Here is a 25508-nt window from a genome sequence, read left to right as displayed (position 1 = left end):
TACTGTATACACTCAACCTAGATGCACACCTTGACCACAAGGGGTGAACTTGTGGGAGACACTCCTTACCTGATCACACAGGTATAAAAAGGGAGGTCCCACACTGGGTCATTGTCTTTGGAGTCCTGTAAATAAAGAGAGCAAGTCACAGAGTGACCTTGTCTCCAGAATGTGCCTCGTGTGGTTTCATGTTGTAGAGTAAGGACTTTACATTGGCGACGAGAAACGGGAATTCACGACCCACGAGAATGGCCACCGGTAGCACAGAGGAACGGTACTGTGTTGGGGAAGACTGGGACGATTTTGTCGAGAGGCTTCAACAAAGCTTTGTCACGAAAGAATGGCTGGGGGATGCAGCGGCCGACAAGCGAAGGGCTCATCTTTTGACCAGCTGCGGACCAAAGACTTACGCGCTCATGAAGGACTTACTGGCACCCGAAAAGCCGATGGACAAAACCTTTGAAGAACTTACCAAATTGATCAGGGAGCACCTCAAACCGGCGAGTAGCATACATATGGCCCGACACAGATTCTACACCCACCGACGTCATGAAGGACAGAGCATACCGGACTTCGTAGCGGACCTCCGGTGTTTGGCCAGCCTCTGTAAGTTCACAGACGCCTGCAGGGGGGAGATGCTAAGGGACTTCTTTATCGAGGGCATCGGTCATGCGGGAATTTTCTGCAAATTAATTGAGACCAAGGATTTGACCTTGGAAGCGGCGGCGTTGATGGCTCAAATTTATATGGCGGGGGAGGAAGAGATGAAAATAATATACGCGTGCAATTCTGCCTCTAACGCGGCGATGGATCTGGGAGTCAACATCATCAATGCGACTCAGAGCCCCGCAGGTAGGCAGGGACAGTTCGACATTCCCCAGGCAGCAATAGACACCAGAGTAGGACTTCAACAGAGACAATGGCAGGCTGAACGGACATTCATGCCATCACAGTGGACAATGCGGCCCGGGATGGGGCCATTGACACCCACTAATAGGGTACTTAAGAGTAGTCAAAGGGACAGTCAGCGTGGAATGCCTGCCCATAGTACCTTTATTCCCAACAATGGAAACTTTAACTCACGCTGGAGGTGTGGGGGAAAACACTCAGCTAGATCTTGTAGATTTCAACAGTTTGTCTGCAGGAATTGCAATCTCAGTGGCCATTTAGCTCGAATGTGCAGGAAGCCTGCAACCAGACTAATATATGAGGCGGATGGACCAGAAGAGGGTTCTTTGAGGCAGGATGACTTTTAGGGCAAATCGATGGATGCCGAGGTTCAGCGGGTCCATGTGGCGAATATTCACAGTTCATACACCAGAACGCCACCAATGATGATGAGGGTTTTATTAAATGGCATCCCTGTACGCATGGAGCTGGACACTGGGACCAGCCAGTCACTCATGCGAGTTGAGAAGCTATGGCCACTTAAAGCCAGTAGACCCAAATTAGCATGTATCGAGACACAATTACGGACTTACACTAAAGAAATCATCCCGGTGCTAAGCAATGCAATGTTGGCTGTCACACACAATGTATTAGTGAATCGGCTGCTGCTCTGGACAGTCCCGGACTGTTGGGGAGGAGCTGGTTAGCCGAGATGAACTGAAAATGGGGGTATGTTCACACAATGTCATCTGTGGAACGAAGTTCGTGCTCACAAGTCCTACAACAATTCGATTCACTACTCCAACCTGGCATCGGGACTTTCAAAGGCACTAAAGTAGTGATACACATCACCCCGGACGCCAGGCCAGTGCACCACAAAGCCAGAGCGGTGCCGTATGTGATGCGGGAAAAGATCAGGAGCGAATTGGATCGGCTGTTGAGAGAGGGCATCATCTCGCCTGTTGAATTCAGCAACTGGGTGAGCCACATCGTTCCCGTCCTAAAAGAGGATGGCTCTGTCAGGATCTGTGGCAACTACAAGGCCACCATCAATCGGGTGTCCCTACAAGATCAATACTCGCTCACGAGAGCGGAGGACCTTTTTGCCACGGTGGCAGGTGGCAAGCTGTTCACCAAGTTGGACCTCACTTCAGCCTATATGACCCAGGAACTGGCCGACGAATCTAAACTACTGACCACCATCACCACGCACAGGGACTGTTCGTTTATAACAGGTGCCCGTTTGGCATTCGATCAGTGGCCGCAATTTTTCAATGAAACATGGAAAGCCTGTTTAAATCCATTCCTAGAACGATCGTATTTCAGGACGACATCCTCATCACAGGTCGAGACACCGAGGAACACCTCCACACCTGGAGGAGGTGCTACGCCGACTGGACCAGGTAGGCCTGCGACTCAAGAAGTCTAAATGTGTATTCTTAGCTCCTGAGGTTGAGTTTCTGGGCAGGAGGGTTGCTGCAGATGGGACTCGGCCCACCAAATCCAAAACAGAAGCGATTCGACGAGCACCCAAGTCCTGCAACACATCGGAGTTGCATTCATTCCTGGGACTGTTGAACTATTTTGGGAACTTTCTGCCTAACTTGAGCACGTTGTTGGAGCCGCTACACGTGCTCCTGCGTAAGGGTTGTGATTGGTGTTTGGGGGGGCTGTCAGGAATGGGCTTTTAATCGGGTGTGAAACCTACTTTGTTCAAACAAGTTGTTGACCATGTATGACCCCTGTAAAAAAGTTGGTTCTGACATGTGATGCATCATCCTATGGGGTTGGGTGCGTGTTGCAGCAGGGTAATGCTGAGGGTCAACTACAACCTGTGGCTTATGCCTCCAGGTCGCTTTCTCAAGCAGAACGGGGATATGGGATGGTCGAGAAAGAAGCACTTGCATGTGTCTATGGTGTTAAAAAAATGCATCAGTACCTCTTTGATAGGAAGTTTGAATTAGAAACGGACCACAAGCCACTAACATCCTTGTTGTCAGACAGCAAGGCTATCAATGCCAACACATTAGCTCGCATACAGCAATGGACTCTCACACTGGCTGCTTATGACTACTCCATCCGGCACCAGCCCGGCACTGAAAATTGCGCTGACGCGCTCAGCAGGCTTCCACTGGCCACCACTGAGGGGGCAGCGGAGCAAAGCGCCGAGATGGTCATGGCTGTCGATGCCTTTGACAGCGCAGGTTCCCCCATCACAGCCCGCCAGATCAAAATCTGGACAAACAGAGATCCCCCTCCTATCCCTGATTAAGAAATGTCTCCTGACTGGGGATTGGGCGCCCGCACACGGAACATGTCCTGAGGAGGTCAGACCGTTCCACAGACGGATGGATGAGCTCTCCATCCAAGCCGACTGCCTACTATGGGGCAGCCGGGTAGTTATGCCCCAGAAGGGCAGGGAGACATTCATCAGGGAATTCCACAGCGAGCACCCAGACATTGTGCTGATGAAGACGATTGCCCAGTCACACGTTTGGTGGCCTGGAATTGATTCAGACCTGGAACACTGTGTTCGCAGGTGCACAACCTGTGCCCAGCTGGGCAATGCCCCCAGGAAGGCTCCGCTCAGCCCGTGGCCCTGGCCCACCAGGCCATGGTCACGCATTCATGTTGACTACGCAGGCCCGTTCATGGGTAAGATGTCCATCATTGTGGTAGATGCGTACTCGAAATGGATCGAGTGCCTCATTCTGAATTCATGCACGTCATCCACCACCGTGGAAAGCCTACGTGTGATCTTTGCAACTCATGGCTTGCCGGACATCCTGGTTAGTGATAACGGCCCGTGTTTCACAAGCTACGAATTCCAAGAGATTATGTCAGGACTGCGCCGTTCAAGCCGGCCTCCAATGGCCAGGCGGAACGTGCGGTCCAAATCATTAAGCAAGGGTTGCTCAGGATCCAAGGACCCTCCCTACAATGCCGTCTGTCGCGCCTCCTGCTGACCTATAGATCCCAACCGCACTCGCTCACGGGGGTCCCGTCCGCAGAGCTACTAATGAAATGGACACTCAAAACTCGGTTGTTCCTCATTCACCCAGTCCTGACCGACATTGTTGAGGGCAAGCGCAAGTCACAAAATGAGTACCATGACCGTAATTCGAGAGGGAGATGTATAGAAATAAATGATCCTGTATTCGTCCTCAATCACGCCCTGGGGCCCAAATGGCTTGAGGGCATTGTAATTGATAAAGAGAGGAATAGGGTCATCGTGGTAAAACTCAACAATGGTCAGATATGTCGTAAGCATCTGGACCAAGTAAAAAAAAGGTTCAGCATGGACACGGAGGAACCTGAAGAAGACCATGAGATGGAGCTCACAGCACCACCAGTGAACGAGCAACAAGAGCAATCAGAAGAATGCACAGTCCCTGCGGTCAGCCCGGACAGGCCGGAATCACCACAGGTGACAGACACTCCCGTCAGTGTCCAACAACCAGAGCCCCAACTGCGGCACTCCACGAGGGAGCGTAGATCACCTGAAAGACTAAATCTATGATCTGAATAAGACTTTGGGGGGAAAGGTGACGTCATGCATGTAACCACAATGTAACACCACTGTATTACTGTATACACTCAACCTAGATGCACACCTTGACCACAAGGGGTGAACTTGTGGGAGACACTCCTTACCTGATCAGACAGGTATATAAAGGAAGGTCCCACATAGGGTCATTGTCTTTGGCGTCCTGTAAATAAAGAGAGCAGGTCACAGAGTGACCTTGTCCCCAGAATGTGCCTCGTGTGGTTTCATGCTGTAGAGTAAGGACTTTACACAACCTACTCAACCTTTCCTCATAAGGCAACCCCCTCATCCCCTTTTGGTGACTGAGAAAGTCAGCAGGCACCATCGTTGGCCTGCAACTCTTGGGCGATGAGAGGTGACCGACCGGCCTCCTGAAGTATGCTCCATCTCTTTCAGGAATACTCCATGGCTGCTAGCTCAGCCTCTGCCCTCGTACTAGTTGACAGCTTAGCCTGGCTCCAGAATTAAGTGTTGTGGCGAATTGCAACTCTGCATCAGTACTGTGTGCTACCAGTCCGCTCTCAGCTCGAAGTAATGCGATCAGCATGTTCGAAAGGCCAGGGGCACTGTTATTTCTTTTTAGATTTATTATTACAGTCTTATCTTCTGCGTGGTAGCTGGACCACATAACGATCGGAATTGCTAAACGTCTGCTGTCCATTATAACCTCTCGTACCATTCTTCCCAATGTTCCATGCCTCTGTCAGTATCATTTAACGTTTAGAATTTTGTGTCTGTTATTTTGCAAGCTTTTTTTTTGTGTGTAGACATTTATTCTATGAATCCAAATATATCCCTGGATTAAAGTCCTGCCAGCTGTTTTTCATCTTCCAGCACGGTATGTTTTTATAATTAGTTTGAAACTTATATTTCAATATTTTGTATTCCAACATTGCCATCAATATCTCTTTTTTATTGCTGGATCCTTTTTTTTTATTGCCTTTATCTTTCAAATCCAACTGTTTCCAAAGCTGTCTGTGGATTTAATGGGGTCCATTTTATATAATAAGACTTTTCCAGCATGTTACTGAGTAAGCTGTTGGAGGCAATGCGAGCGTTTTGCCTCAAGCTCCATTTCTGCGCTACAACCAAATGAGCTGACTGGTTTGAGCACCATACACAGGACTTGTGGCTGTCATGGCCATATTTTGATGCCAAACATCACAGTGAGTCTAATATAAGCAACATGTCACTGAAATAATAATTATCGTCAGGAAAATACTCTTGCGTCTGTTATAAACTACTTTGGATATGTTTAAAGAAAGAAAAACGTGCATTTATATAGCGCCTTTCACGACCGCCGGACGTTCCAAAGCACTTTACGGCCAATGAAGTACTTTTTGATGTGTAATGTAGGAAATGCGGCAGCCAATTTGCGCACAGCAAGCTCCCACAAACAGCAATGTGATAATGACCAGATAATCTGTTTTTAGTGATGTTGACTGAGGGATAAATATTGGCCAGAATACCGGGGATAACTCCCCTGCTCATCTTCGAAATAGTGCCATGGGATCTTTTACGTCCACCTGAGAGAGCAGATGGCACTCGAGTGGCAGCCTAGATTTTTGTGCTCGAGTCTCCGGAGTGGGACTTGATTCAGGGACTTGGATGCTACCCACTGAGCTACGGCGGACACACGTCTATTTTTGCAATACTTTTGTAATATTTTATATCAGCTAGTTGATCCCCCATGCAGGTGCTCATTTGCAATATTTTTTTAAATTTCTATTTGTGTCCCACTATGATTCTTCTTGTTACTTTACTTGTATTCAACCCATTGTTTTCCTCAATCTTTTTCAGCATGGCTGTCATATACTTTCTCTCACTGTCATCTTGGTATCACTGCATGTCTGTAAAGGGATCTGCCACCTCTACCTGGTCTGGCCTACATGTGACTCCAATCCCACACTGTCTGGTTGATTCTTAAGTTTGCTGTGGCTCAGTGGGTAGCACTCTTGCCTCTGAGTCAGAAGGTTGTGGGTTTATGTCCCACTCCAGGGAATTGAGCACAAAAAATCTAGGCTGATGCTCCAGTGCAGTGCTGAGGGAATACTGCACTGCTGGAAATGCCATTTCTTGAATGAAATGTTAAATTGAGACCCCATCTGCTCTCTCAAGTGGCCTTAAAAGATCCCGTGGCACTATTTCGAAGAAGAGCAAGGTTGGTGTCCTGGCCAATATTTATCCCTCAATCAACATAACAAAAACAGATTATCTGGTCGTTATCTCAGTGTGGTACTCGAGTGCTCCTTCTTTTGTCACAGAAAGTAGGCGTAACACCAGATATATCCTGATCCCAGAGATTATATCATTAGTACTGTTGAGCAATTTTTCATTTGGAATGAATCTCTTGGAGAAAAAGAAAAGTCTTTCATTTATAGAGTGCCTTTCAAGTGCTTAGGATGTCCCAAAGTGCTTTGCAATGTCAAGGAAGCAGTGTAATCATTGTTATAATGTAGGCCAACTTGGTGGCTAATTTTCGCATAGCAAGCTCCCATAAACAGCAATGAGACAAATGACCAGATAACCTAATGTCATCTGGTGCACAATCGTTGAGAACCAAATTTCCTAACCTGTGCTATTACCATCTCAATTTGGTCCATCATCTCTCAAATCTCTCCTGCCTTCCATCCGATCACAGACCTTCCCTTTGGTTCTTTCCTCCCCTCCCACTTTCAGGGCCCCAGCACTTCCTTAAAAACCTGTTACATTTCCCTTCAGATACCAGATAATCTGGTTATGGTGGTATTGGTTGCAGGATAAATGTTAGCCATGACACAAGGAAAAATTCTCCTGGTTTTCTTTAAATGGTACCATGGGATCTTTTATATCACATGAGAAGGCATAGAGTGCCTTTGTTTAATGTTTCATCTGAAAGTCGGCTTCTTGGGCAGTTCAGTACTCTGGTTCTTAATCGCTGAGAACCAAATATTTAACGCTAACTTCACTTGCCTTGCTCAAAATATACAATCGTTCGGTAATGTAGAGTATTGAACCAACAAAATAGGAAATATCACAAAGGCAGTTTTCACAGAAAAATGAATGAATTATTGAGCACGGTCCGCAATGTACCTGTAAAAGTCAAAGAAATTTCCGCAATCCCATGTGATAAAGAATGGGATTTGGTTCATTCATTCATTTGTTTAATTTGTGTCACTCTCTTGGTGGGAGGGGCTAGGAGTGAGCAGGTGCTGCTTGTTGTTTGATTAATCTTGGGGGTTGGAGTAGGTTTGCAAAAAGTTGGTGGTGGGCTTTTGTGGGGCCGCGCCCCTCAGACAATGTTCCCAGGATGAATTTAATCGGGGGAGAAAATGTTGTGGGCGGGGAGAATAAAAGGCCCAAAGATTTGGGCCAGGACCCCAGGAGGTTTGGAAAAAAAAAACACGGTGGTGGTTCAGTGCCAGGATAAGGGGATACGAGCTTGGGATATTATCCAGGCAGTACATGAGGACTGCGGTGAGGGAAGCTGCTTTGCCTGCCGACCAAAGCCGAATGTTGGGTTCGAGGTGACGGCCAGTGGCCGAGACAAGGTGGAGAGACTTTCACTGAGTTTGAAGGTTGGTGATAAGTTCTTGGATGTATTTCTGCTGTATTCCAAAGAGGTGGTGGTCTCATTCTTAAATCTGTTGGTTTATATTGAGGACGATGTGTTAATAAAAAAGTTAGCGTCGTAGGACATTAAAATTTGCTCAGCGATAAAGAGGAGATACTATCCAGGAATGTGGGCAGCCGATGGAACCCGTTATAGAAACATAGAAAATAAGTGCAGGAGTAGGCCATTCGGCCCTTCGAGCCTGCACCGCCATTCAATAAGATCATGGCTGATCATTCACCTCAGTACCCCTTTCCTGCTTTCTCTCCATACCCCTTGATCCCTTTAGCCGTAAGGGCCATATCTAACTCCCTCTTGAATATATCCAATGAATTGGCATCAGCAACTCTCTGCGGCAGGGAATTCCATAGGTTAACAACTCTCTGAGTGAAGAAGTTTCTCCTCATCTCAGTCCTAAATGGCCTACCCCTTATTCTAAGACTGTGTCCCCTGGTTCTGGACTTCCCCAACATCGGGAACATTCTTCCCGCATCTAACCTGTGCAGTCCTGTCAGAATCTTTTACGTTTCTATGAGATCCCTTCTCATCCTTCTAAACTCCAGTGAATAAGGCCCAGTTGATCCAATTTCTCCTCATATGACAGTCTAGTCATCCCTGGAATCAGTCTGGTGAACCTTCGCTGCACTCCCTCAATAGCAAGAACGTCCTTCCTCAGATTAGGAGACCAAAACTGAACATAATATTCCAGGTGAGACCTTATTAAGGCCCTGTACAACTACAGTAAGACCTCCCTGCTCCTATACTCAAATCCCCTTGCTATGAAGGCCAACATACCATTTGCCTTCTTCACCACCTGCTGTACCTGTATGCCCACGTTCAGTGACTGATGAACCATGATACCCAGGTCTCGTTGCACCTCCCCTTTTCCTAATCTGACGCCATTCAGATAATATTCTGTCTTCGTGTTTTTGCCCCCAAAATGTATAACCTCACATTTATCCACATTATACTGCATCTGCCATGCATTTGCTCACTCACCTAACCTGTCCAATCACCCTGCAGCCTCTTAGCGTCCTCCTCACAGCTCACACCGCCACCAAGTATAGTGTCATCCGCAAACTTGGAGATATTATACTCAATTCCTTCATTTAAATCGTTAATGTATATTGTAAAGAGCTGGGGTCCCAGCACTGAGCCCTGCGGCACTCCACTAGTCACTGCCTGCCATTCTGAAAAGGACTCATTTATCCTGACTATCTGCTTCCTGACTGCCAACCAGTTCTCTATCCATGTCAGTACATTACCCCCAATACCATGCGCTTTGATTTTGCACACCAATCTCTTGTGCGGGACCGTGTCAAAAGCCTTTTGAAAGTCCAAATACACCACATCCACTGGTTCTCCCTTGTCCACTCTGCTAGTTACATCTTCAAAAGATTCTAGAAGATTCGTCAAGCATGATTTCCCTTTCATAAATCCATGCTGACTTGGTCTGATCCTATCACTGCTTTCCAAATGCGCTGCTATTTCATCCTTAATGATTGATTCCAGCATTTTCCCAACTTCTGATGTCAGGCTAACCGGTCTATAATTACCGTTTTCTCTCTCCCTCTTTTTTTAAAAAGTGGTGTTACATTAGCTACCCTCCAGTCCATAGGAACTGATCCAGAGTCGAAAGACTGTTGGAAAATGATCACCAATGCATCCACTATTTCTAGGGCCACTTACTTAAAGTTATGTAAAGGTACGGTTCCAAGTGGGTTAAATTCATTACCCCGCCGCATGAAATTTGAGAAAATGGAGGCTTTTCAGTACTTCCAGGTACTGCATGATATCATCATCATCACAGGTCGTCACTTGAAATCGAGGAAGACTTGCTTCCACTCTAAAAGTGAGTTCTCAGGTGACTGAACAGTCCAATACAGGAATTACAGTTTCTGTCTCTGGTGGGACAGACAGTTGTTGAGGGAAAGGGTGGGTTGGCAGTCTGGTTTTCCACACGCTCCTTCCGCTGTCTGCGCTTGGTTTCGGCATGCTCTCAACGACGAGACTCGAGGTGCTCAGCGCCCTCCCGGATGCTCTTCCTCCATTTAGGGCAGTCTTGGGCCAGGGACTCCCAGGTGCCGGTGGGGATGTTGTACTTTATCAAGGAGGCTTTGAGGGTGTCCTTTGGGGGATTATCAGGCACATTTCCTTTATTAGGAGCAATGATTACATTGGTCTCGATTAATGTGAACAGATTGAGGAGGGAGAAGAAATTGCAGCAGTCGTTGCAGTGTTTTAAAGGCACTGACCTGTTGTGTCTGCAAGAAACCGTGAAAATGTTTGGAAGGTTTGGTTGTGATAAATTTGTTCCAGGAGACACATTAAACTTCAGGTTTTGATGTTAATATGTGTTGGAGGAACGGCAGTGCAGAGGGGCGAAAGGATTTGTATGATACAATGGAATGATCACGATGTTGTAAATGCTTTTAATGCTGAATAATTGTTTTTTAAATTGGGTAACACACTCGCCTCTGAGTCAGAAGGTTGTGGGTTCAAGTCCCACTCCAGGAACCTGAGCACAAAAATCTAGGCTGACCCTCCAGTGCAGTGCTGAGGGAGTGCTGCACTGTTGGAGGTGCCATCTTTCGGATGAGACATTAAACTGAGTACCCGGCTACACTCTCCGGTGGATGTAAAAGATCCCATGGCACTATTTCGAAGAAGAGCAGGGGTGTTATCCCTCCATCAACATAACAAAAACAGATTATCTGGTCATTATCACATTGCTGTTTGTGGGAACTTGCTGTGCGCAAGTTGGCATTTCCTACATTGCAACAGTGACTACACTCTAGAAGTACTTCATTGGCTGTAAAGCGCTTTGAGACGTCCGGTGGCCGTGAAAGGCGCTATATAAATGCAAGTCTTTCTTTTCATCTTGAACCAAGTGAGTCTAATTAATAAGATCCCCAAACCATGGGCAAAATTCCTGGAATCCCCAGTCGGACAAAGCAAATCTGACTGGTGCACTGTAAAACAGTGGCCTTGAGCATTACTAAAGGTAAAAGCCATCTACCATATTTTTTATTGAAGGATTTTTTTGTTTTGCTGTTGGAACAGAAGGATAGATGTTTACAGCACAGAATGAGGCCATTTGGCACAGGACAACTCCCTGTGACAAAGCATTACTGGCACTGAAAACTCCCTGCATAAAGACGTTTCTCCTAAACTTTCTCCTTCCTTATAAATCGGTGACCCCTCATCATTGATTCCCAACCAGAGTAAATAATTTTTCCCTATTCAGTCCTCCAAACCCTCAATCATTAAAAAAAAACCCTCTACTAAATCCACTCTCATCCTTTCCTGTTGCAGTCGTAATATTCTCAGTATCTCAAGCCTCTGCTCGTAACTATAGTTTTCTGAACCTGCTATGCTCCTGGCGAATCGACATCATACAATCTCTGAGGCTTTAAAGTGCTTTCGATAATCGGACTTCTAAAATGGCACATAGCACTGATGTGTATAAATATATCATTAATCTTTACTCTTCTACACACCACTTAAAAATACAAAATGCTGTTGACCTTTTTATTCTTGTTCTTGCGTTTTCCCGGAATTACACGCTCGCCTAGTTATAAAATCCAAACAGAAGAGCAGTTTAGTGTAAGACGAAGCAAGAATTCAGCGCAAAGCAAGGAAGAGAGCGAATCTTCCGAAAAGTGCATTAGACGGAGAAAATTGCCTCGTTTTTGTTTTTCTTTTCCCCTGTTGTGCAACTGCGGTAGTTTTCAGACACTGTAATCAGCACACACAGTGTACATAAAGCAGCACAGAAATAGCCTGGTTCAAACGGTTATGGCCTCTCTTGTAACCTTTCTGAGATGTATTAAACATTGTGGTGCTGTATTCCATAAACAGATGCTCTCTCTCAACGGCAAATTTACAACAAATGTATTAGAATCTGGCACAATTGTCAGTAAATGTGTTTTCGTTAAATTTATGTTGGAATAGACAAAGCCTGTTTGTAGTGTTCATGCAGCAGAGTGATCTAGAACTGAAAGTGATTCGGATGGGCAATTAGCCTGTCCCCATATGTTCTGCTATAGAGATCACCGCAGAATTTAGCACTCATTATGGCATTTCTGTTCTGTTGTCCTGGCTCTGTCTGGCATCTGGTGACAATAATCCTCTAATCCCTCATTGATAGATAGCTACTGCAGGGAATTCAAGACCGGAGTGATCGCCTGGACTAGTTTTGATCGCCTAGATGGGTCGGAGAGGAATTGCCCAGATTTTTTTTTCCCAAATTGGCCTTGGTTTTTAAAATCTTTTTTGCCTCTCCCAGGAGATCACATAGCTTCGGGTGGGGTGGAGTATATATGTTGTGATTCTTCTTGGGCAGGCCCCCGAAGTCGAGGATGTCTTGCTTCCATACTAAAATGAGTTCTAAGGTGACTGATGAGACCAATGCGGGCCAGGTCCCGAACTTCATTTTAAAGGGTGGAAGTTGCCTGTGCATGAATGCTTTTAACGTGGGCTACCACACGGGCTTTACAGAGCGAGGTTTTGGTCCAATGGCAAGGGGATCCAACACACACACACACACACGATATGGGGCAAAGTTAGATCACAGATCAGCTGTGCGATACACAAGGTAACGCAATTGTGTCCATCATTGTTCGTATGTTCGATGGAGAACTTTTTATCCATCATACATTTCACACCGTGCAAAGGACCTCCGCTGCGTCTGACGTGTGCAAGCTTTGAAATGACAGATCTCCGGTCTGTCATCAGATGGTGTTGGAGAATTGCGGAGTCCAGTTTAGCAGGTAAATCTACAAGGGCTGAAATGCATGGAGATGTACAAGTGAAAAATCAATGAGGATTAGAAGATTGAGGTCAATTGATACCATTACAATTCCGAACACCAGGCATTAGTTACCTACTGCTTAGCACTTTGCTGTCACATCACGTCTAGCTGTTTTACCTGGCTAGATAAAAATCAGACAAGGCTGTTCAGTGTTAATCACAACATTACTGGGGAGAGAGAGGCACATAAAACACGTTCAAGATGTTCCTTTTGCTAAACAAAAGTTTGGCACTGCATTTATTATGTGTTTTACTTTAAAGAAATTTGAGATGACCCCAGAATATACATTCCTGCAACGTAGAATGTGACTGGGTTGCCACAGACATTGAGTTACAGAATCCAACGAGCCCTTGGCCAGCTCTGGAGTAGGTTCTGGTGATGTGTTTGAGTTAGACTTCCTTTGATGAACTTCCAGGTGAGATGAATAGGTCGCTCGGTAAGTTATTGATCAGTGCATTTGCTTGTGACAACGGAAATGTCTCCCTTTCATGAAAAATGAAGCAAACTAGAAGATCTACATAGAAATTCATGTGGCACAGCCCAGCTTACACTGCTGGTAGCGAAAGTTAAATGGTGAGTGGCTAGTGTTGTAAACTACCTGTTTAACAGAAGAGGATCTGTAATATCTATAATGCCATTTGTTGCAATGGGTCAGCCAAAATCATTGAAACCTCAGTAGTTTGTACCCTGATAACACATTTCCCTTTCAAAAGGGTGCAGCGTAACCTACCCAAAGTGAGAAACGACATGAAGCTGGCTCGAGTTATTTCAGCTTGCAAGACTCCACGTTCTCATCCTCCTTCCTCCTGCTCCACTGCAACATTATATAGCATTCAAAGCAGAGAAACAGGCCATTCGGCCCAATGGGTCCGTGCAGTGTTTATGCTCCACACCGGCCTCCTTCCCCCCTTCTTCATCTAATCCCATCACCATAACCTTCTATTCCTTTCTCCCTCATGTGCTTGTCTCATCATCATCCATCATAGGTAGTCCCTTGAAAGTGAGTTCTCAGGTGACTGTACAGTCCAATACAGGAATTACAGTCTCTGTCACAGGTGGGACAAACAGTGGTTGGAGGAAAGGGTGGGTGGGGAGTCTGGTTTGTCGCACACTCCCTCTGCTGCCTTATCTAGCTTCAGCTTAAATGTATCATGGGGAAGTGAGGGAACTGAAGCTCTATTGAATAATGGAGATGAAAGAAAACTGATGGTATTGTGCACATAGCCTGCTGATTACACGTAGTTATCTACAAACAGACCACTAGAGGCACCATTCTGGTCCTCTGGATTGCCATCTTTTTCGTAGCTCATTGGGATCAGTCATGACCACTGCATCTACAGTGCACTTGACAGAAGGTTTCTAGTTAAGTATAAAAAAAGGAACATGCATGGAAACATGAAAACAGAGTTGGGATAAACGGGTCTTTTTCAGGTTGGCAGGCTGTAACTAGTGGGGTGCCGCAAGGATCAGTGCTGGGGCCTCAGCTATTTACAATCTATATTAATGACTTAGATGAAGGGACTGAGTGTAATGTATCCAAGTTTGCTGACGATACAAAGCTAGGTGGGACAGTAAGCTGTGAGAAGAACATAAAGCATCTGCAAAGGGATATAGATCGACTAAGTGAGTAGGCAGTATGGCGACAGATGTGGGGAAATGTGAGGTTATTCACTTTGGTAGGAAGAATAGAAAAACAGAATATTTTTTTAAATGTCGAGAAACTTTTAAATGTTGGTGTTCAGAGAGATTTGGGTGTCCTTGTGCAAGGAACACAGAAAGTGAGCATGCAGGTTCAACAAGCAATAAGGAAGGCAAATAGCATGTTCTTTTATTGCAAGGGAGTTGGAGTATAAGAATGAGGAAGTGTTGCTACAATTGTACAGGGCCTTGGTGACACCACACCTGGAGTACTGTGCACAGTTTTGGTCTCCTTATCTAAGGAAGGATATACTTGCCTTGGAGGCGGTGCAACGGAGGTTCACTAGATTGATTCCTGGGATGAGAGGGCTGTCTTATGATGAGAGATTGAGTAGAATGGGCCTATACTCTCTGGAGTTTAGAAAAATGAGAGGTGATCTCATTGAAACATACAAGATTCTGAAGGGGATTGACAGGGTAGATGCTGAGAGGTTGTTTCCCCCGGGCTGAAGTGTCTAGAACTAGGGGGCACAGTCTCAGGATAAGGGGTCGGCCATTTAAGACCGAAATGAGGAGGAATTTCTTCACTCAGAGTTGTGAATCTTTGGAATTGTCTGCCCCAGAGGGCTGTGGATGCTGAGTCTCTGAATATATTCAAGGCTGAGATCGATAGATTTTTGGAGTCGAGGGGAATCAAGGGATATGGAGATCGGGCGGGAAAGTGGAGTTGAGGTCGATGATCAGCCATGATTTATTGAATGGCGGAGCAGGCTCTTGGGGCCGTATGGCTTATGCCTGCTCCTATTTCTTTTGTTCTTATGGAACAAAGTGTCTTCTCCATCTGATGGTCTCCCACCAAGAATTTCCCCTGGCTAATATTTACCTTGAACAAATAACAAAACACATGTACAATATCAATGATGTAGGGAGACAGCTAAAAGCTTATGCCAGGCTCTTAATCTGGTTATTGCCACCCAAGGAAAAGAGTGTTTGAAGACCAGGCCCACAAAACTACCACCAAGCTGATGCTCTACAGGGCTGTAGTAATACCCACCCTCCCGTATGGCTCAGAGACATGGACCATGTACAGTCTCAAGTCGCTGGAAAAATATCACCAACGATGTCTCCGCAAGATCCTACAAATCCCCTGGGAGGACAGAAGCACCAACATCAGCGACCTCGACCAGGCCAACATCCCCAGCATTGAAGCACTGACCACACTCGATCAGCTCCGCTGGGCAGGCCACATAGTTCGCATGCCAGACACGAGACTCCCAAAGCAAGTGCTCCTTCATGGCAAACGAGCCAAAGGTGGGCAGCGGAAATGTTACAAGGACACCCTCAAAGCCTCCCTGACAAAGTGCGACATCCCCACTGACAGCTGGGGGTCCCTGGCCAAAGACCGCCCTAAGTGGAGGAAGTGCATCCGGGAGGGCGCTGAGCACCTCGAGTCTCAACGCCGAGAGCATGCAGATATCAAGCGCAGGCAGCGGAAAGAGCGTGCGGCAAACCAGTCCCACCCACCCCTTCCCTCAACGACTATCTGTCCCGCCTGTGACAGAGTCTGTGGCTCCCGTATTGGACTGTTCAGCCACCAAAGAACTCACTTCAGGAGTGGAAGCAAGTCTTCCTCGATTCCGAGGGACTTCCTAGGATGATGATGATGACCAGTTTCACTGAAAGACGGAACATATACTCCTCACTCCTTTTCTCTACCCAACTGGAACCTTTCAGTTAATTAGTTCGAGGTCACAGTGTGGAACAGATCAAGAATCTCGCCCCGGCCGTAGCCTCTCTGATGAGCCTGAGCCTCCTTGTGCCCATCATCACCATAGGCAGTCCTTCGTATCGAGGATGGTTTGCTTCCAAGGCAAGAAAGGATGAGTTCACAGGTGTTTCAATGATAGACCTAATATTCCAGGTCCTAAACTACATCCTGAAGGGTGGAAGATTCCTGTCCGTGGCCATTGCACACCAGCCACCACACGGGCTTGACAGTGTCAAGTGGCAATTATTAACCAGGACGACTGGAGACCAGCTCTGCTGCACAGACCTAGTGCGCACACAATCGCAGTGTGGGCTGGCCCGTGCTGCCCATGGACCCTCGCCTCTTCTGGGCCCCGAACTTACGCCTCTCCTGGGCTCCGATCACGTTGCTCCATGATCACTCGCCGCTCCTGCGCCCCAACCTCGCCACTCCTGCTGTACCTGCCCACGCTCCAATCAGCGAACTGAACCCTGATGATGTCCAATCCAGTTTACAGTGGTATCTGCAGCACCAGACTCTGAAATGTTCAACATGACGGATGTTACAATAGTGACTTCACTTCAAAAGTACCTCATTGGCCGTGAGGCAATTCAAGTCATGTGCATCTCCTTATGCATTGCTTCCCTGAAACGCATCCAGTTCTGGATGAGCAGAAATTATCTTTAATTGAATATTGGGAAGACCGAAGCCATTGTTTTTGGTCCCCACCACAAACTCCGTTCCTTAGCCACTGGCTCCATCCCTCTCCCCAACTTCTGTCTGAGGCTGAACCAGACTGTTCACAACCTTGGTGTCATATTTGCCCCTAAAATTGGCTTTCGACCACATATCCGCAGCATAACTAAGACCGCCTATTTCCACCTCCGTAACATCACCCGTCTCCGCCCTTGCCTTAGCTCATCTGCTGTTGAAACCCTCATCCATGCCTTTGTGGCCTCCAGATTGACTATTCCAATGCACTCCTGGCTGGCCTCCCACATTCTACCCTACATAACTAGAGGTGATCAAAAACTCGGCTGCCTGTGTCCTAACTCGTGCCATGTCCCCTTCACCCATCGCCCCTGCGCTTGCTGACCTACATTGGCTCCCGATTAAGAAACACCACAATTTCAAAATTCTCATCCTTATTTTCAAATCCGTCCATGGCCTCGCCCCTCCCTATCTCTGTAACCTCCTCCAACCCCACAACTACCTGAGATGTCTGCGCTCCTCTAATTCTGTCCTCCTGAACATCCTTGATTGAATTCGCTCAACCATTGGTGGTGATGCCTCCTGTTGCCTGGGCCCCAAGCTCTGGAACTCCCTCCCTAAACCTCTCCATCTCTGACTCCTCCTTCAAGACGCTCCTTAAAACCTTCCTCTTTGACCAAGCTTTTGGTCGACTGCGCTAATTTCTACTTGTGTGGCTTGGTGTCAAATTTTTATCGCATAATATTCCTGTGAAGCGCCTCGGGGCATTTCACTACATTAAAGGTGCTATATAAATACAAGTTGTTGTCCCGCCTAGTAAGTGACACTGTTGTGATAAACCAGCCACAGGAGGAGATAGTGATCACTGCAAGTTATGCACCACCTATGTCTTCCTCACTCTCAACCTCCTCTTGCTCCAGTTCCTTCGTCTTAGGCGATCCCTCGTATCCTCCTGCTCCACTGCAATATTATATAGCATTTAAAGCAAAGAAACATGCCATTCAGCCCAACAGCTCCACACGAGCCTCTTCACACCCTTCTCCATCTCTTCATCTAACCCCTTTCTCCCTCAAGTGCTCATCTAGCTTTCTCTTAAGTGCATCTATACTATTCGCTACATTCTGACCACTCTCGGGGTAAAGAAGTTTGCCCTGAATTCCCGATTGGATTTATTAGTGACTATCTTACATGGATGGTCCCTGATTGGGTTGCCAACTCTGTTTCGACGTGTTCCTGGAGGTTTCATCACATGACCGCCCATTCCAACTACTCCGCCCAGTCAAACAGCCTCTTTCCCCCAACTCCAATATATTTTATGACTAATAAACAAAAGCGTTCGAAGAAAATGTAAAAAAAAAATTTTTTTTAATGTTCCTATGATTTTTCTCCTGTGTTTGCTCAAAGCAGTGTCCTGGAGATGAATCTTTCATTCCTGGAGATTATACCCACCCTATGTTCTCTTACAAATATCTCCTGTGCATTAATATCACTGTCTCTGCTGTTACCATACTGTGAAATCTGCCCACTCATTGGGGTCAAGTTTTGGCCGCCCGCTAGAACGGCGCACATCAGAGAGGCCCGTCTAATTTATAGAACAAAAATTGTGCCGAATACTTACCTCGCGATTCTCAGATAGCTGTAGGCCCAATTCCACCTCGGCACTGCGCAGCAAGAGCTGTTGGGGGCGGAGCTACAGCCCTGCGCCCAAAACAGTGCCGGCAGCTGCGCGCGTGCGTGGCGGAGGCTGTGCGCGTGCGCAGTAGCTACCGGCGTCCTGTCTCCGGGGCGACGCCCCTATCCCCGGCCGAAGGGACGTTGCCCCTATCCCCGGTCGAGTGGCCTGTGCATCTTACCTCGGCGGCGGCGCCCGCCCACCCGCATCTCATTGGGGCAGGCCCCGCCCGAAGAGATATTGGCAGCCCGGCATCGGCCGCGTGCGGGCCCCGCCCTAAGTCCTTGGTGGGGCCCGGCTTCTTCTTCATCGCCTCCCCCACCCCCGCCATCTTCCTCCCCCCCCATCTTTTCTTCTCCCCCCCATCTTCCTCTCTTCTCTCCCACCACCCCCATCTTCCTCTCTTGTCCATCCCACATCTTCTTCTCTCCCCCCCATCTTCCTCTCTTACCCCCCCATCTTCCTCTCTTCTCCCGCCCATCTTTTCTTCTCCCCTTCCCATCTTCTTCTCTTCTTCTCTTCCCCCCCATCTTCTTTTCTTTCTCCCCCCAGCTTCTTCTCTTCTCCCTGGTGCTGCAGTAGGTGAGTAGAAATAATTTTTTATTTATTGAGTGATTTTTAATTTTTTTTAAATGGTGTATTTTTGAATTTATTTGGATTGATTTAAAGGTTTATTTATTGATTTATTTATCATTTATTATTGATGATGGCTCTTTATTTGTAAAAGTGAAGCGTTTAATGTTTGTAAACTCCCCCCTGGCCACCCCATCTCTCGTTCCCTACGCCTGATTTCTAAGTGTAGGCAAGATTTTTTTGAGCGTACACTTACTCCATTCTAAGTTAGTTTGAAGTAAGTTTTCACTGCCTAAACTTGCAAAATGGGCGTAAGTGGCCGGACACACCCCCTTTTAAAAAAAAAAATCTGTGTCTAAAATGAAACTGTTCTAACTGACTAGAACTGGGGCAAACTAAAGGCCGAGAATTGCAATTTCTAAGATTCTCCATTCTAAACTAGTTGCTCCAAAAAAATAGGAGCAACTCAGGCTGAAACTTGACCCCAATAAGACCACTGACTAGAGCTCTGACCTAAAGTAAAATACTCACTTTTTGATTTGACTATACAGATGTGAATTCCTGGAAAAGTCTGTCATTAAAGCCTGAACTTTCACTTTCTCCCACTTTGCATTCGAGCACATAAATCTAGACTGACACTTCAGTACAGTACCGAGGGAGAGCTGCACTGTCAGAGATGCCATCTTTCAGATGGGACATTAAATCTCCCGGATGCCAAAAAAATTTGCATCGCACTATATGATCCAGGCCAATATTTATGCAGTAACGAACACTGCCAAAAACAGATTATCTGAACATTGATCTCATCGCTGTTTATGGGACCTTGCTGTGCACAAAATGGCTGCCATATTTTCCTGTAAAACAACAGTGGCTGCACTTTGAAAAGTACTTCATTGGCTGTGAAGCGTTTGAGATGGCTAGAGAATGTGAAAGGCTCTATATCAAAAAGAAAAGAAAGACTTACATTTATATAGCGCCTTTCATGACCATCAGCCATCCCAAAGTGCTTTACAATCAATGAAGTACTTTTTGAAGTGTAGTCACCATTGTAATGTAGGAAATACGGCAGCCATTTGCACACAGCAAGCTCCCGCAAGCAGCAAGGTGATAATGATCAGATAATCCATTTTAGTGATGTTGATTGAGGGATAAATATTGACCAGGACACTGGAGATAACTTCTTCGAAATAGTGCCATGGGATCTTTTACGTCCATTTGAGAGAGCAGACAGGGCCTCGGTTTAACATCTCATCCAAAAGATGGCACTCCGACAGTACTCCCTCGGTACAATGTTGGTCTTTTTCTCAGTTTTCTTTAATGTTCGTTGATCCATTCGATGAGACTCTGCTCGTGAGCTTACTCTTGTATCCAAGACATGGCAGATTTATTCAGTTTAATAGGACAATTGCATGACTTTACTCCGATACAGTTCAGATTAATATTGACCACAGTGCAAGGCAGTAACCAGCTTATATTCTCATTGATATCAGTAGCTAGTTTTGCCTGCAGAATAGGGATGCAGCAGACTGTTAGCATCAATATATTATCAAGTATGTGTAATGACTCAAGAGTCTGGTTACTGTAAACTCACTCGGGTGCAACCTGATCCATCTTTATTCCAGCCCAAGAGTGCCTGCGTGACAAAGACGCCCAGCTTATCTGCAGATGACCAAGCACACATGTCACATGCGTACAGCCCGATGACCTCCGACCACGGCGCCCTCTGGTGTCTGGTGACCCCCAAGCATTAATACATAACAGTATGCCCCTATTTTGGGGAAATGGAATGATTTCTAGTTGAAATACAATTGCCTGTTACAACTTACTACTTTTTGCGTTCAGATACTAGGAGGCCAATGAAGCAAAACAAAGGGAAATAAAAATTAGAAAAAATATGTTCAAGTTTAAGTACTTCCGAATGAAGACCAGACAATCTAATTTATTTACGTGGTGCCTTGGCTTGAGCCTGTTATGAATATGTTCAGATGGGAATTTTAAAGGGACACACTCTTTGCAAGACACAGTGTTGACCGTTTTTTGTTTGGGGAGGGAGTTGGGTCCAAAATGCTTGGGTTAATTTTTCTTACTGATGTCATGCACAATGACTTGATGTTGCAAGCCATATCTCTGCATTCTCGGGGTGATTACACCCCCTCCCACTCCCAATGGCCGAGCTGGGCTCGTAGGAAGCCTGGGTCACAGACTCGGAGCTACAGTGTTCGAAACATAGAAACATAGAAATTTACAGCGCAGAAGGAGGCCATTTCGGCCCATCGTGTCCGCACCGGCCGACAAAGAGCCGCATGGCCCTTGGTCAGCAGCCCTAAAGGTTACATATAAACCTATGAACAATGACGGAAAGGCAAAGAGCACCCAGCCCAACCAGTCCGCTTCACACAACTATGACACCCCTTATACTGAAACATTCTACACTCCACCCCAATCTGAGCCATGTGATCTCCTGGGAGAGGCAAAAACAAGATTAAAAACCCAGGCCAATTTAGGGAGAAAAAAATCTGGTAAAATTCCTCTCCGACCCATCCAGGCGATCGAAACTAGTCCAGGAGATCACCCTGGCCCTATTCTATTCCCTGCAGTACTTACCATTATATCCGTGCCGTCCAACAAAAGGTCATCCAGTCTAATCCCAATTACCAGCTCTAGATCTGTAACCCTGCAGGTTAATGCACTTTAAGTGGCCATTCAACCATCTCTTAAAAGTGGTGAGGATTTCTGCATCCACCACTCTTCCAGGCAGCGAGTTCCAGATACCCACAACCCTCAAATCCCCTCTAAACCTTCCACCAACCAACTTAAAACTGTGCCCCCTCATAATAGACCCCTCCACCAATGGAAATAGACCCTTACTATCCACTATGTCCAGGCCCCTCAATATTTTGTACACCTTGATAAGGTCTCCTCTCAACCTCCTCTGTTCCAATGAGAACAAACCCAGCCTATCCAATCTGTCCTCATAACTATCAATCTCCATTCCAGGCTACATCCTAGTAAATCTCCTCTGCACCCTCTCTAGTGCAATCACGTCCTTCCTATAATACGGTGACCAGAACTGCACGCAGTACTCAAGCTGTGGCCTAACCAAAATATTATACAATTTAAGCATAACCTCCCTGCTCTTATATTCTATGCCTCGGCCAATAAAGGCAAGCATTCTGTATGCCTTCTTAACCACCTTATCCACCTGGCCTGCTACTTTCAGGGATCTGTGGACAAGCACTCCAAGGTCCCTTTGTTCATCAACACTATTAAGTGGCCTACTGCTTAATGTGTGCACCCTTTCCTTATTAGCCCTCCCAAAGTGCATCACCTCACACTTCTTTGAATTAAATTCCATTTGCCACTGCTCTGCCCACCTGACCAGTAGATTGATATCCTCCTGCAGCCCATGACTTTCCTCTTCATTATCAACCACACAGCCAATTTTAGTGTTGTCTTTAAACTTCTTAATCATACTCCCTATATTCAAATCTAAATCATTGATATATAGCACAAAAAGCAAGGGACCCAGTACTGAGCCCTGCAGAACCCCACTGGAAACATCCTTCCAGTCACAAAAACATCCATCAATCATTACACTTTGCTTCCTACCTCCAAGCCAATTTTGGATCCAACTTGCCACTTTTCTCTGTATCCCATGGCCTTTAACCTTCATGACCAGTCTACCATGTGGGACCTTATCAAAAGCCTTGTTGTGTTGTGACTCTAACTCACTCCGACCCACACTCGCTGTGAACACAACCCTCCTGGTTAAAACCACCCCTCAAAGGAAAAAAGAAAGATTGACTTGCATTTATATAGTGCCTTTCACGAACACCGGATGTCTCGAAGCGCGTAACAGTCAATGAAGTACTTTTGGAGCGTAGTAACTGTTGTAATGTGGGAAACACAGCAGCCAATTTGCGCACAAGCAAGCTCCCACAAACAGCAATGTGATAATGATCAGATAATCTGTTTTTTTGTTATGTTGATTGAGGAATAAATATTGGCCAGGACATCGAGGATTATTCCCTTGCTCTTCTTCGAAATAGTGCCATGGGATCTTTTACATCCACCTGAGAGAGCAGACAGGGCCTCGGTTTACCATTTCATCCGAAAGACGGCACCTCCGACAGTGCAGCACTCCCACAGCACTGCACTGGAGTGTCAGCCGAGATTTTTTTTTTGTGCTCAGGTTCCTGGAGTGGGGCTTGAACCCACAACCTTCTGACTCCGAGTAGAGAGTGCTGCCCACTGAGCAACAGCTGTCATGAAAAGTGGCTGGCTAGTTTTTTTGTTTCACGAGGTCAGTTCCCTTTAAGCAAACTGATTAGTTCTCTCTGTCAGACCGTGCGACGTAAAAATGATTTTCAGTTTCAAAACTGATCCGAATTCCACCCGTTGCTAACAAGTCTTCTCTTAATAAAAAATTTGCTTCAGTGCAAAGAAAGAAGTTGCATTTCTATAGTGGCCTTCGTGTTCTCACAACATCCCACAGCACTTCACAGTCAATAAAGTCCATACAATCACTGTAATATCGGAAAACGCGGCAGACATTGTGTGCAGAGCAAGGCCCCACAAATAACGATGAGATCAATGATCAGACGATCTGTTTTTGGCTACGTTCATTAAGGCATAAATATTGGCCTGAATCAAATAGTACAGTGGGATTTTTTTTTGCATGATGTTGCTTTGCGGGATAAATATTGGCCAGAACACCAGGGAGATCCTCTCTGCTCTTAGCCAGAGCAGGCTCAATGGGCCAAATGGCCTACTCCTGCTCCTATTTCTTATGTTTGAATAATTCCAAGGGATCTTTTACATCCACCTGTGAAGGCAGGCATGGCCTCGGTTTAATGCTTTATTTGAAAGGCAGCGCCTCTAACAGTGCTTCAGTACTACAGTAAAGTGTCGGCTGAGATATCGCTCCAGAGAGGGACTTGAACTCACAACATAATGTTGCAGAGATGAGAGTGCGAGCACTGAGCCAAGGCTGACGCTGTACACAGTACATGTGGAGCAAACAGATGAAAGATCTGCTGTATCTGGGACGAAAGGGGTGTAAGCAAATCACTGAGCTATGTTTTGCAGTTCACTACGAAAGACGTATTAGCCCAACTATCCTGCAGGCATGCAATGAACCAAACCATATTTTGTGGTATGGCCAAGAATCTCATATGATTGTCGTAGGGTTTGTGGCTTAATGGGTTACACTGTGTTAATAAGTAAATAAACTGGTTATTTCCTTTTAGGGAATGGTACTGTCAGCTAATAGCTGCTGTAAATCTCCTCTGGGCGTTATTCAGCAACAGGCAGTCATTAGGAAGCAAAAGAATTAAGATCTTTGTGACAATAATTCAGTGAGAAAAAATTGTGAGATGTTTTTTAGCCTGGACCAACTGTTCCCATGGCTGGTTCAAACACCGATTCTCTGTGGTGTAACTAAAGTAATGCTGCAGAGGTGATTAAAATTAACCTTGTCCACATGGGCCCCAAATCAAAAGATTTTCCTGGAGTGAATTATTTTTCTGCAAATACTGCCATTTCCACCGATCTGGATTTAAATAGTGAATGAGCCTTGGAGGAATTTTGCACAATCCTTTCTTCCTGTAATAAAAATTATTTAAAGCCATTCCAAAATAAAATGTGCAATCAATGGGTTGTGTGCGGTTCATCTTCTGACCCTCTGACTAATGAACGTTCGGTCAGATATTTCTGGCGGTAGTTAGTGACTCTGGTGAGATGTAAAAAGAAAGACTTGCATTTCTATAGCGCCTTTCATGACCACCAGATTGGGGGAATCTAGAACTAGGGGGATTACTTTCAGAATAAGGGGTCGCCCATTTAAAACGGAGATGAGGAGTAATTTCTTCTCTCAGTGGATCGTGAATCTGTGAAATACTCTCCCCCAGAGAGCTGTGGAGGCTTGGTCATTGAATATATTTAAGGTGATAGATAGATTTTTGAAAGATAAGGGAGTGAAGGGTTATGGGGAATGGGCAGGGAAGTGGAGTTGAGGTCAGGATCAGATCAGCCATGATCTTATTGAATGGCGGAGCAGTCTCGAGGGGCCAAATGGCCTACTCCTGCTCCTATTTCCTATGTTCTTATGTCCCAAAAAACTTTATGCCAATGAAATAAATTCTTTGTTGTAATGTAGGAAACACGGGAGCCAATTTTTGCACACAGCAAGGTCCCACAAACAGCAATGTGATAATGATCAGATAATCTGTTTGTGATGTTATTTGAATGATAAATATTGGCCAGGACACCAGGGAGACCTCCCCTGCTCTTCTTCGAAATAGTGCAATGGGATCTTTTACGTCCACC

Source organism: Pristiophorus japonicus, chromosome 22 (assembly GCF_044704955.1).
Source record: "Pristiophorus japonicus isolate sPriJap1 chromosome 22, sPriJap1.hap1, whole genome shotgun sequence".
Classification (NCBI taxonomy): domain Eukaryota; kingdom Metazoa; phylum Chordata; class Chondrichthyes; family Pristiophoridae; genus Pristiophorus; species Pristiophorus japonicus.
This window is presented reverse-complemented; position numbering follows the sequence as displayed.